The sequence below is a fragment of the Lepidochelys olivacea genome (assembly GCF_965140295.1).
Source record: "Lepidochelys olivacea isolate rLepOli2 genome assembly, chromosome: 26".
NCBI classification, from domain to species: domain Eukaryota; kingdom Metazoa; phylum Chordata; order Testudines; family Cheloniidae; genus Lepidochelys; species Lepidochelys olivacea.
Window position 1 is genome coordinate 16,495,504 of NC_140436.1, and position 12,409 is coordinate 16,507,912.

Here is a 12,409-nt window from a genome sequence, read left to right on the forward strand (position 1 = left end):
CAGGCCAGTCAAGACAACAAAATAATCCAGTGTGACCCCCCAGACACATGACACCCAGCTGATCCAGGCAAGTCACTTGTGCCACATGCCACAGGGGATGGCAAAAACTCCAATATCCCTGCCAATCTGACCTGGGGGAAATTCCTTCCTAACCCCCCAAAATGGATATCAGTGAGACCCTGAGAATGTAAGCAAGGCCCACCGGCCAAGCACCGGAGAGAAATTGTTTTCTATATCACCTGAGAGCACTTGCTTCAGCACCTCCTGCCCCCTCCTGTCACCTCCACGTGGAGTGGAGAATCCATCATTGCCCTGGGTACCTTGTTCCAATGTTTAATCACCCAATCTCAAATGTGTCCCAAATTTCTAATGTCAGTTTCTCTGGCATGAACTTCCAGCCATTGGTTCTTGTTCTGCCTTTCGCTGCTCAGTTAAAGAGCCCTTTCGTACCCAGGTTTCTCTTTGTGAGGGGATTTGCGCACTGTCATCAAGTGACCTCTTGGTCTTTGTGAGAAACTGAACAGATTCAGCTCTTGTATCGCACTGAAAGGCAACTTTTCAGCTCCTTTTTTTTTGGGGGGGGGTTTCTCTGTCCCCTGTCCAATTTTTCATTCTTCCTTTTAAAATGCGGCCAACACGACTGTATGCAAGATTCCGGTGTTGGTCTGACCATGGTGGTATACAGAGATATCTCTGGTGCCCTATTTCTAGTCACTATTCTCCTTGTCTGTGCATCCAAGGATGGCCACAGCATCGCACGGGGATTTCATGCTGAGTTGTATGTCCATTATGACACCTAAATCCTTTACCAAGTCACAGAAGTCCAGCCTTCCTCCATATTAAAGCTCAGTGTGTTTGAATGGACACAGCTTCCCAAGTGCTCCGTCACACACGCAAGGGAATCCCCCACTCAGCCACCTTCACCTGCTGCTGGTCTCTTTTCTCTTTCTTTTTCTCCAGGATCTGCATGTGTCATTCTGGGGGCAGTTCTCCTCCGCTCTTTGCCTGTGAGCAATGTGACCCCCCCTGGACAGACTGACCAACCCAGGATTCCTTCAGCCTGAAAGCAGAGGGGAGCCTTCACTCACTCCCTCTTTATGGCTCCAGTCTCAGGACCTAAATTCCCTGCCACAGCCCAAAAATCCACACTAGGTCCCACTCCTCTCTCTGGCGATTTCCCTTCTCCCACAGACCTGTCCTGAGGACACAGGCCTGGGGCCAGGTGAGCAGAGCCCCTGAGATTTCCCTTCGCAGTCTCTGAGGGTCAGGTCGCCCCATTATGCAGCTTGGTAATGTCGTCTTTTCTTCTCTTTCAGAAGTAAATTGTTGTATTTCTAGTCTCTTTATACGACCCCCCCGATTTGCTGCTTCCAATTCTCTGCTGTATACACCAACACTGGACTGGGTGAGGAGTCTGGAGCCATCCTGCACTGGGTACGTGGGAGGCTTGTAGGATCAGACCCTAAAATAGCTTTGGAGGGAAATTCTAACCCCGCCTTCCCATCCCAACCTGTGCAGAGGAGCTTTCGACCCCAATCCCTGCCTGTCACTGCCCCACACTCTTCCTGACGGCTGCCCTACTTCACTCTCTTCCTGCCATATTGGGTCCACCAATAAGTTGCCAGGGAAAGACAGTTCCCTTCTCTTACTGTTAAAGGTCAGGTGGGCCAGTTGTTGCTCTGTTGTCCTGCTGGGAAGCTCAAAATCAGGGACCCGCCAAGGTGCCAATGCCCTCCCAGAAAACAAGCCACCCCTGCACAAAGGAGGAGGAAAGGGCCTGCCAAAGCCTGGGATTGAACCAGGGACTTTTAGATCTTCAGTCTAATGCTCTCCCAACTGAGCTACTTCGGGAGCTCCATGGCTCTCTTTTGGCCTGCTGCTTCTCTGTCCGGGATGTTTTTGTCAGCTGTGGCACACAAAAAGGACATCGTTGTGAGAGGCCCATGATGGCAAGACTCGCTTTTGCCTGCCTTGCTCAGCTTGACTTGCTTCCTCACTCTATTCCTGCCTTAGTTCCCGGGTTGACCTAGTGGTGGAAGGGGACGAGGGGCCAGTGGTACAGGGAGAAAGTTGAGCTGGACCCTGAGCTACACTCTACCCTGGGGCAAGAGTCTGGCCACCACTTGCCACCCCACCCTGTTGTCCTGGCTTCCCCTAATGGACATCATTTAGGGAGGGAAGTGGGGCTTCTGCCTCCCCTCCCCGATTTTCATACCGCAGAGGAGTGCGAACAGGAAAACAAACGGCTGCTCCACACTCCCACCAGAGGAACCCAACACCCTTAGCTGTGGCTGAGTGAGAAGTGTCTGTTGGGTGACAGGGCTGTCCCTGAGGAGCTAGAACAGCAGCTGCCGCCTCCCCCTTGGCTCCAGGCTGTGGGAAATGCTCATTGCCTAGCTGCATGGGCGGAAGCTGCTCCATTCTCTGGAGAGCGTCTGTATTGGTCTGTCAACACCCCATCTTCACTGAGCCAGTCTGATAAGGTCCCAAGTACCCCCTCTGGCTTGGCAGCTCTGAGACCCTCTCCCAGCCCTGAAGAAGAGCCCTGCCTGGCTCAAAAGCTTGTCTCTCTCCCCAAGAGAAGTTGCTCCTATAACAGTCATTACCTCCCCCGCCCTGTCTCCCTGGCATTCTGGGAACACGTGAGTGGCCACCCTCACAACCTGAGTTGCCCCCAGCCCCTCCCATCTTCCCCTAACCCCAACCCCCAAAGGCACCCCACCTGCAAACCCTATGGAGACTGGGGGGAGGCGCAGGGCAGGGGAGGGGAAATCCCGGGGCCACAAGCTCAGTAACTGGGTGAGGCTGCCCCTGAGCTGGGCGGGGAGAGGGAGTGAGCCAGTGCATCATGGGAGATGTAGGGTCTCCCCCACCTGCTGCAGGCCCCAGGGCATCATGGGAGATGTAGGGTCTCCCCCACCTGCTGCAGGCCCCAGTGCATCATGGGAGATGTGGTTTCTCCCCTGCCTCCATCTCCCGCCAGTCGCTGCCAGGCCCTGCCCCGCCTTCCCATCTTTCGAGCGAGGGGCCGGCAGGGTGACGCCGGAAGCAGAAGCTGCCGTGAAGCTGGGGAGGCCCCCCCCGGGGAGATGTTGTCTCCTCGCCCCGCCCCAGCGCGCTGCGGGGGGCGGGCTCCAGCCGGTGCAGTGCAGCGGGGACCCCCAGCCCTGCCCCTCCTGCCCACGCACTCCCCGGCCCTGCCCGGTCCCTGCTCCACTCGCTCCCCAGCCAGGGAAATGGCGGGGTGCGCTTCACCCGCTGGGGGTCCGTTAGAGCGATTCCCGGAAGGGGTTGCTGCCGAACCGGAAGTTCCCCGTGGGACTCGAAAGGAGCGGGCACCGGGGCAACGTACTTCCGCTCCCTGCCGCCGGTCCGTTGCGCACCCGGGTCCGCCCCTCACTTCCGGTCAGTGCTCCTGGTGGGGCTCTAGGGGCGCTGCGGGCCGGGGGAATGAGGCGGGAGGAGCCCGGGGTCCCCCAAACCCCAGCCAAGGCAGTCATATCCGGGCGCTGCACCCAGACCCTGCCGCTGCAGCCCGGCCCCGCCAGGGGGTGACTCGCGGTGCCTCTGGCTGTGCTGCCTCCCTGCCCGCTCCCGGGGCTGGGGCGGAGCCGGCCTGGGACACCCAGTGCCCGAGTGCCCCAGGGTTCGCACCCGCCCCCCGGCCCCAGCGTGTCATGGAGCCGGGTCTGCCCCGAGCACCGCGGAGTCCCCGACCCCCGAGTCTGCAGCAGAACCGCGTGTCTGGCGTGACGCTGCGGGCCCAGGACATGCCGCCTTCAGAGGGTGCGGGGAGTCGGGGTCCCGCGTTGGCAGCCTCGGTAGGGCTGGCTGAGCCCCTCCACAAAGCTTCTCCTTCGCGGGGTCCCAGGCCGGGGAGTCCGTCACCCCGCAGCGCCAACGGGGGAACCAGCCGAGAGCCCCTCACGGGCGGGGGGGATGGGGGCTTTACGCGTAGGAAGCTGCTTCGCCGCGTTGCCCGGTTTGCTTTTCTTCTCCAGAGCTCGCAGCTGCTCTGTAAGGACAGGAAATAGCTTGTTTCATTATAAATCTACAAATATGTGATCAAAATCCTCCTTATTTAGAATAATATGGACACTGACCCTTGCCATGAACATGAAGACACTGAGTTTGGTGGTTCATGCTTCCTTCCTCCAGGGCCGGTGCAACCACTAGGCAAAGTAGGCAGCCGCCTAGGGCACCAAGTGGTTGGGGGCGGCCAAAAGTGCGCTCTGGGGAGGCGGTGGAGTGGAGGTGAGCTGGGGTTGGGGGGGCGCGGGGAGGGCCACCTGCAGCAAGTACCTGGGGGGAGGGGGCAGCGCACAGGGGAACCGCTCCCCACCCCAGCTCATCTCTGCTCTACCTCCTCTCCTGAGCAACGCCCTGCTCGGCTTCTCTCCCTCCCAGGCTTGCCCACCAAACAGCTGATTGGTGCCTCAGACCTGGGAGGCGGGAGAAGTGGCAGCGGGGGCATGATCGTGGAGGAGGCAGAGCAGAGGTGAGCTGGGGCGGAGCTGCTGCGGGGGGGGGGGCGCCTCAGGGCGGAGGGGAGCTGCCACAGGGCTTGGGGGGGGGGCGGGCACAAGGTGGAAGTTTCACTTAGGGCGCAAAACATCCTTGCACTGGCCATGCCTGCCTCCAGTAATAAAACTTTCAGGAAAGCTCCAAATTATTAACCAATTGTTTATAAAATACATTTTATATTGAACTTGTTTTCAAGCAATAACCAAATCTCTCTGATCTTTATCCATTTCAAACAGTAATTATACCAGTTTTCCCTAGTTTCCAATGTGGGGCTTCAAATAGATCTTTGGATTAAAAAGCTCATCTAACAATTGTGTAACTGTATCAAGTGTCAGAGTAGCAGCCGTGTTAGGGTATGTCTACACTACGGAATAAGGTTGAATTTATAGAAGTTGGTTTTTTAGAAATCGGTTTTATATATTCGAGTGTGTGTGTCCCCACAGAAAATGCTCTAAGTGCATTAAGTGCATTAAGTGCATTAACTCGGCGGAGCGCTTCCACAGTACCGAGGCTAGAGTCGACTTCCGGAGCGTTGCATTGTGGGTAGCTATCCCACAGTTCCCGCAGTCTCTGCTGCCCATTGGAATTCTGGGTTGAGATCCCAATGCCTGATGGGGCTAAAACATTGTCACGAGTGGTTCTGGGTACATATCGTCAGGCCCCCGTTCCCTCCCTCCCTCCGTGAAAGCAAGGGCAGACAATCGTTTCGCGCCTTTTTTCCTGAGTTACCTGTGCAGACGCCATACCACGGCAAGCATGGAGCCCGCTCAGGTAACCGTCACCCTATGTCTCCTGGGTGCTGGCAGACACGGTACGGCATTGCTACACAGTAGCAGCAACCCCTTGCCTTGTGGTAGCAGACGGTACAGTACGACTGGTAGCCGTCATCGTCATGTCCGAGGTGCTCCTGGCCACGTCGGCTGGGAGCGCCTGGGCAGACATGGGCGCAGGGACTAAATTTGGAGTGACTTGACCAGGTCATTCTCTTTAGTCCTGCAGTCAGTCCTATTGAACCGTCTTATGGTGAGCAGGCAGGCGATACGGACTGCTAGCAGTCGTACTGTACCATCTTCTGCCAGGCAGGCAAGAGATGAGGATTGCTAGTAGTCGTATTGTACCATCTTCTGCCAGGCAGGCAAGAGATGAGGATGGCTAGCAGTCATACTGTACCATCTTCTGCCGAGCAGCCATGAGATGTGGATGGCATGCAGTCCTTCTGCACCGTCTGCTGCCAGCCAAAGATGTAAAAGATAGATAGAGTGGGTCAAAACAAGAAATAGACCAGATTTGTTTTGTACTCATTTGCTTCCCCCCTTCCCCTGTCTAGGGGACTCATTCTTCTAGGTCACACTGCAGTCACTCACAGAGAAGGTGCAGCGAGGTAAATCTAGCCATGTATCAATCAGAGGCCAGGCTAACCTTGTTCCAATAAGAACGATAACTTAGGTGCACCATTTCTTATTGGAACCCTCCGTGAAGTCCTGCCTGAAATACTCCTTGATATAAAGACACCCCCTTTGTTGATTTTAGCTCCCTGAAGCCAACCCTGTAAGCCGTGTCATCAGTCGCCCCTCCCTCCGTCAGAGCAACGGCAGACAATCGTTCCGCGCCTTTTTTCTGTGCGGACGCCATACCAAGGCAAGCATGGAGGCCGCTCAGCTCACTTTGGCAATTAGGAGCACATTAAACACCACACACATTATCCAGCAGTATATGCAGCACCAGAACCTGGCAAAGCGATACCGGGTGAGGAGGCGATGTCAGCGCGGTCACGTGAGTGATCAGGACATGGACACAGATTTCTCTGAAAGCATGAGCCCTGCCAATGCATGCATCATGGTGCTAATGGGGCAGGTTCATGCTGTGGAACGCCGATTCTGGGCTCGGGAAACAAGCACAGACTGGTGGGACCGCATAGTGTTGCAGGTCTGGGACGATTCTCAGTGGCTGCTAAACTTTCGCATGCGTAAGGGCACTTTCATGGAACTTTGTGACTTGCTTTCCCCTGCCCTGAGGCGCATGAATACCAAGATGAGAGCAGCCCTCACAGTTGAGAAGCGAGTGGCGATAGCCCTGTGGAAGCTTGCAACGTCAGACAGCTACCGGTCAGTTGGGAATCAATTTGGAGTGGGCAAATCTACTGTGGGGGCTGCTGTGATGCAAGTAGCCCACGCAATCAAAGATCTGCTGATATCAAGGGTAGTGACCCTGGGAAATGTGCAGGTCATAGTGGATGGCTTTGCTGCAATGGGATTCCCTAACTGTGGTGGGGCTATAGACGGAACCCATATCCCTATCTTGGCACCGGAGCACCAAGCCGGCGAGTACATAAACCGCAAGGGGTACTTTTCGATAGTGCTGCAAGCTCTGGTGGATCACAAGGGACGTTTCACCAACATCAACGTGGGATGGCCGGGAAAGGTGCATGATGCTCGCATCTTCAGGAACTCTGGTCTGTTTCAAAAGCTGCAGGAAGGGACTTTCTTCCCAGACCAGAAAATAACTGTTGGGGATGTTGAAATGCCTATATGTATCCTTGGGGACTCAGCCTACCCCTTAATGCCATAGCTCATGAAGCCGTACACAGGCAGCCTGGACAGTAGTCAGGAGCTGTTCAACTACAGGCTGAGCAAGTGCAGAATGGTGGTAGAATGTGCATTTGGACGTTTAAAGGCACGCTGGCGCAGTTTACTGACTCGCTTAGACCTCAGCGAAACCAATATTCCCATTGTTATTACTGCTTGCTGTGTGCTTCACAATCTCTGTGAGAGTAAGGGGGAGACATTTATGGCGGGGTGGGAGGTTGAGGCAAATCGCCTGGCTGCTGGTTACGCGCAGCCAGACACCAGGGCGGTTAGAAGAGCACAGGAGGGCGCGGGGTGCATCAGAGAAGCTTTGAAAACCAGTTTCATGACTGGCCAGGCTACGGTGTGAAAGTTCTGTTTGTTTCTCCTTGATGAAACCCCCCGCCCCTTGGTTCACTCTACTTCCCTGTAAGCTAACCACCCGCCCCTCCTCCCTTCAATTACCGCTTGCAGAGGCAATACAGTAATTGTTGCTTCACATTCATGCATTCTTTATTCATTCATCACACAAATAGGGGGATGACTACCAAGGTAGCCCAGGAGGGGTGGTGGAGGAGGGAAGGAAAATGCCACACAGCACTTTAAGCACAGCACTTTAAAAGTTTACAACTTTAAAATTTATTGAATGACAGCCTTCTTTTTTTTGGGCAATCCTCTGTGGTGGAGTGGCTGGTTGGCCGGAGGCCCCCCCACCGTGTTCTTGGGCGTCTGGGTGTGGAGGCTATGGAACTTGGGGAGGAGGGCGGTTGGTTACAGAGGGGCTGCAGTGGCAGTCTGTGCTCCAGCTGCCTTTGCTGCAGGTCAACCATACACTGGAGCATACTGGTTTGGTCCTGCAGCAGCCGCAGCATTGAATCCTGCCTCCTCTCATCACGCTGCCGCCACATTTGAGCTTCAGCCCGTCTTCAGCCCGCCACTTACTCTCTTCAGCCCGCCACCTCTCCTCCTGGTCATTTTGTGCTTTCCTGCACTCTGACATTATTTGCCTCCACGCATTTGTCTGTGCTCTGTCAGTGTGGGAGGACAGCATGAGCTCGGAGAACATTTCATCACGAGTGCGTTTTTTTTTCTTTCTAAGCTTCACTAGCCTCTGGGAAGGAGAAGATCCTGTGATCATTGAAACACATGTAGCTGGTGGAGAAAAAAAAAGGGACAGCGGTATTTAAAAAGACACATTTTATAAAACAGTGGCTACACTCTTTCAGGGTAAACCTTGCTGTTAACATTACATACATAGCACATGTGATTTCGTTACAAGGTCGCATTTTGCCTCCTCCCACCGCGTGACTACCCCCTCAACCTTCCCCCCTCCCTGTGGCTAACAGCGGGGAACATTTCTGTTTAGCCACAGGCAAACAGCCCAGCACGAATGGGCTCCTCTGAGTGTCCCCTGAAGAAAAGCACTCTATTTCAACCAGGTGACCATGAATTATATCTCACTCTCCTGAGGATAACACAGAGAGATAAAGAACGGATGTTGTTTGAATGCCAGCAAACATACACTGCAATGCTTTGTTCTACAATGATTCCCGAGTACGTGTTACTGGCCTGGAGTGGTAAAGTGTGCTACCATGAAGGACGCAATAAGGCTGCCCTCCCCAGAAACCTTTTGCAAAGGCTTTAGGACTACAGACAGCTGCAGCGGCCCAGGAGCTAGCAAACAGAGCTGTAAACAGGGGAGTTTGAGTGGGAGTTCTGTTGGAGGAGAAGGTATATGTGTGTGTTTGGATTTGTATTGGTGGTATCTGTATGTGTAGAGGCTTGGAGGAGCTTTGTGCTGGGAGAGAAGCTGAGCCCTGATTAGGGGGCGGGGCTTCACTGACTCGGGGTCCTATAAAGGTAGCGGCCAGTCAGGCAGCGGCACAGGAGCTAGCAAACAGAGCGGTAAACAGGGGAGTTTGAGTGGGAGTTGTGTTGGGGGAGAAGGTATTCGTGTGTGTTTGGTTTTGTATGGGTAGTACCTGTATGTGTAGGGGCTTTGTGCAGGGAGAGAAGCTGAGCCGTGATTAGGGGCGGGGCTTCACTGACTAGGGGTCCTATAAAGGTAGCGGCCAGTCAGGCAGCGGCACAGGAGCTAGCAAACAGAGCTGTAAACAGGGGAGTTTGAGTGGGAGTTCAGTTGGAGGAGAAGGTATTTGTGTGTGTGTGTTTGGTTTTGTATTGGTAGTATCTGTATGTGCAGGGGCTTTGTGCTGGGAGAGAAGCTGAGCCCTGATTAGGGGGCGGGGCTTCACTGACTAGGGGTCCTATGAAGGTAGCAGCCAGTCAGGCAACAGCAAAGACAGCTGCAGCGGCACAGGAGCTAGCAAAGAGAGCTGTAAACAGGGGAGTTTGAGTGGGAGTTCTGTTGGAGGAGAAGGTATTCGTGTGTGTTTGGTTTTGTATGGGTAGTACCTGTATGTGTAGGGGCTTTGTGCTGGGAGAGAAGCTGAGCCCTGATTAGGGGGCGGGGCTTCACTGACTTGGGGTCCTATAAAGGTAGCAGCCAGTCAGGCAGCGCAACAGACAGCTGCAGCGGCACAGGAGCTAGCAAACAGAGCTGAAAAGAGGGGAGTTTGAGTGGGAGTTCTTTTGGAGGAGAAGGTATTCATGTGTGTGTGTTTTTGTGTTGGTAGTATCTGTATGTGTAGGGGCTTTGTGATGGGAGAGAAGCTGAGCCCTGATTAGGGGGCGGGGCTTCCCTGACTAGGGCTCCTATAAAGGTAGCAGCCAGTCAGGCAGCGGCACAGGAGCTAGCAAACAGAGGTGTAAACAGGCGAGTTTGAGTGGGAGTTCTGTTGGAGGAGAAGGTATTTGTGTGTGTTTGGTTTTGTATTGGTAGTATCTGTATGTGCAGGGGCTTCGTGCTGGGGAAGAAGCTGAGCCCTGTTTAGGGGGCGGGGCTTCCCTGACTAGGGCTCCTATAAAGGTAGCAGCCAGTCAGGCAGCGGCACAGGAGCTAGCAAACAGGGGAGTTTGAGTGGGAGTTCTGTTGGAGGAGAAGGTATTTGTGTGTGTTTGGATTTGTATTGGTAGTATCTGTATGTGCAGGGGCTTTGTGCTGGGAGAGAAGCTGAGCCCTGATTAGGGGGCGGGGCTTCCCTGACTAGGGGTCCTATAAAGGTAGCAGCCAGTCAGGCAGCGGCACAGGAGCTAGCAAACAGAGCTGTAAACAGGGGAGTTTGAATGGGAGTTCTGTTGGAGGAGAAGATATTTGTGTGTGCTTGGCTTTGCATTGGTAGTATCTGTATGTGCAGGGGGTTTTTGCTGGGAGAGAAGCTGAGCCCTGATTAGGGGGCGGGGCTTCACTGACTAGGGGTCCTATAAAGGTAGCAGCCAGTCAGGCAGCGGCACAGGAGCTAGCAAACAGAGCTGTAAACAGGGGAGTTTGAGTGGGAGTTCTGTTGGAGGAGAAGGTATTTGTGTGTGTTTGGTTTTGTATTGGTGGTATCTGTATGTACAGGGGCTTTGTGCTGGGAGAGCAGCTGAGCCCTGATTAGGGGGCGGGGCTTCACTGACTAGGGGTCCTATAAAGGGAGCAGCCAGTCAGGCAGCGGAACAGACAAATGCAGCGGTACAGGAGCTAGCAAACAGAGCTGAAAACAGGGGAGTTTGAGTGGGAGTTCTGTTGGAGGAGAAGGTATTGGTGTGTGTGTGTGTGTTTGGTTTTGTATTGGTAGTATCTGTATGTGTAGGGGCTTTGTGCTGGGAGAGAAGCTGAGCCCTGATTAGGGGGCGGGGCTTCCCTGACTAGGGGTCCTACAAAGGTAGCAGCCAGTCAGGCAGCGGAACAGACAGCTGCAGCAGCAGCACAGGAGCTAGCAAACAGAGCTGTAAACAGGGGAGGTTGAGTGGGAGTTCTGTTGGAGGAGAAGGTATTTGTATGTGTTTGGTTTTGTATTGGTAGTATCTGTATGTGTAGAGGCTTGGAGGGGCTTTGTGCTGGGAGAGAAGCTGAGCCCTGATTAGCGGGCGGGGCTTCACTGACGAGGGGTCCTATAAAGGTACCAGTCAGGCAGCGGCACAGACAGCTGCAGCAGCACAGGAGCTAGCAAACAGCGCTGTAAACAGGGGAGTCTGAGTGGGAGTTCTGTTGGAGGAGAAGGTATTTGTGTGTGTTTGGTTTTGTATTGGTAGCATCTGTATGTGTAGAGGCTTTGTGCTGGAAGAGAAGCTGAGCCCTGATTAGGGGGCGGGGCTTCATTGACCAGGAGTCCTATTAAGGTAGCAGCCAGTGAGGCAGCGGCACAGGAGCTAGCAAGCAGAGCTGTAAACAGGGGAGTTTGAGTGCGAGTTCTATTCGAGGAGAAGGTATTTGTGTGTGTTTGGTTTTGTATTGGTGGTATCTGTATGTGTAGGGGCTTGGCGGGGCTTTGTGCTTGGAGAGAAGCTGAGCCCTGATTAGGGGGCGGGGCTTCACTGACTAGGGGTCCTATAAAGGGAGCAGCCAGTCAGGCAGCGGCACAGGAGCTAGCAAACAGAGCTGTAAACAGGGGAGTTGGAGTGGGAGTTCTGTTGGAGGAGAAGGTATTTGTGTTTGTGTTTGGTTTTGTATTGGTAGTATCTGTATGTGTAGGGGCTTTGTGCTGGGAGAGAAGCTGAGCCCTGATTTGGGAGCGGGGCTTCCCTGACTAGGGGTCCTATAGAGGTAGCAGCCAGTCAGGCAGCGGCACAGACAGCTGCAGCAGCACAGGAGCTAGCAAACAGAGCTGTAAACAGGGGAGTTTGAGTGGGAGTTCTGTTGGAGGAGAAGGTATTTGTGTGTGTTTGGTTTTGTATTGGTGGTATCTGTATGTGTAGGGGCTTGGCGGGGCTTTGTGCTGGGAGAGAAGCTGAGCCCTGATTAGGGGGCGGGGCTTCAGTGACTAGGGGTCCTATAAAGGTAGCAGCCAGTCAGGCAGCGGCACAGGAGCTAGCAAACAGAGCTGTAAACAGGGGAGTTTGAGTGGGAGTTCTGTTGGAGGAGAAGGTATTGGTGTGTGGTTGGTTTTGTGTTGGTAGTATCTGTATGTGTACAGGCTTGGAGGGGCTTTGTGCTGGGAGAGAATCTGAGCCCTGATTAGGGGGCGGGGATTCCCTGACTAGGGGTCCTACAAAGGTAGCAGCCAGTCAGGCAGCGGCACAGGAGCTAGCAAACAGAGCTGTAAACAGGGGAGTTTGATTGGGAGTTCTGTTGGAGGAGAAGGTATTTGTGTGTGTTTGGTTTTGTATTGGTAGTGTCTGTATGTGTAGGGGCTTTGTGCTGGGAGAGAAGCTGAGCCCTGATTAGCAGGCGGGGCTTCACTGACTAGGGGTCCTATAAAGGGAGCAGCCAGTCAGGC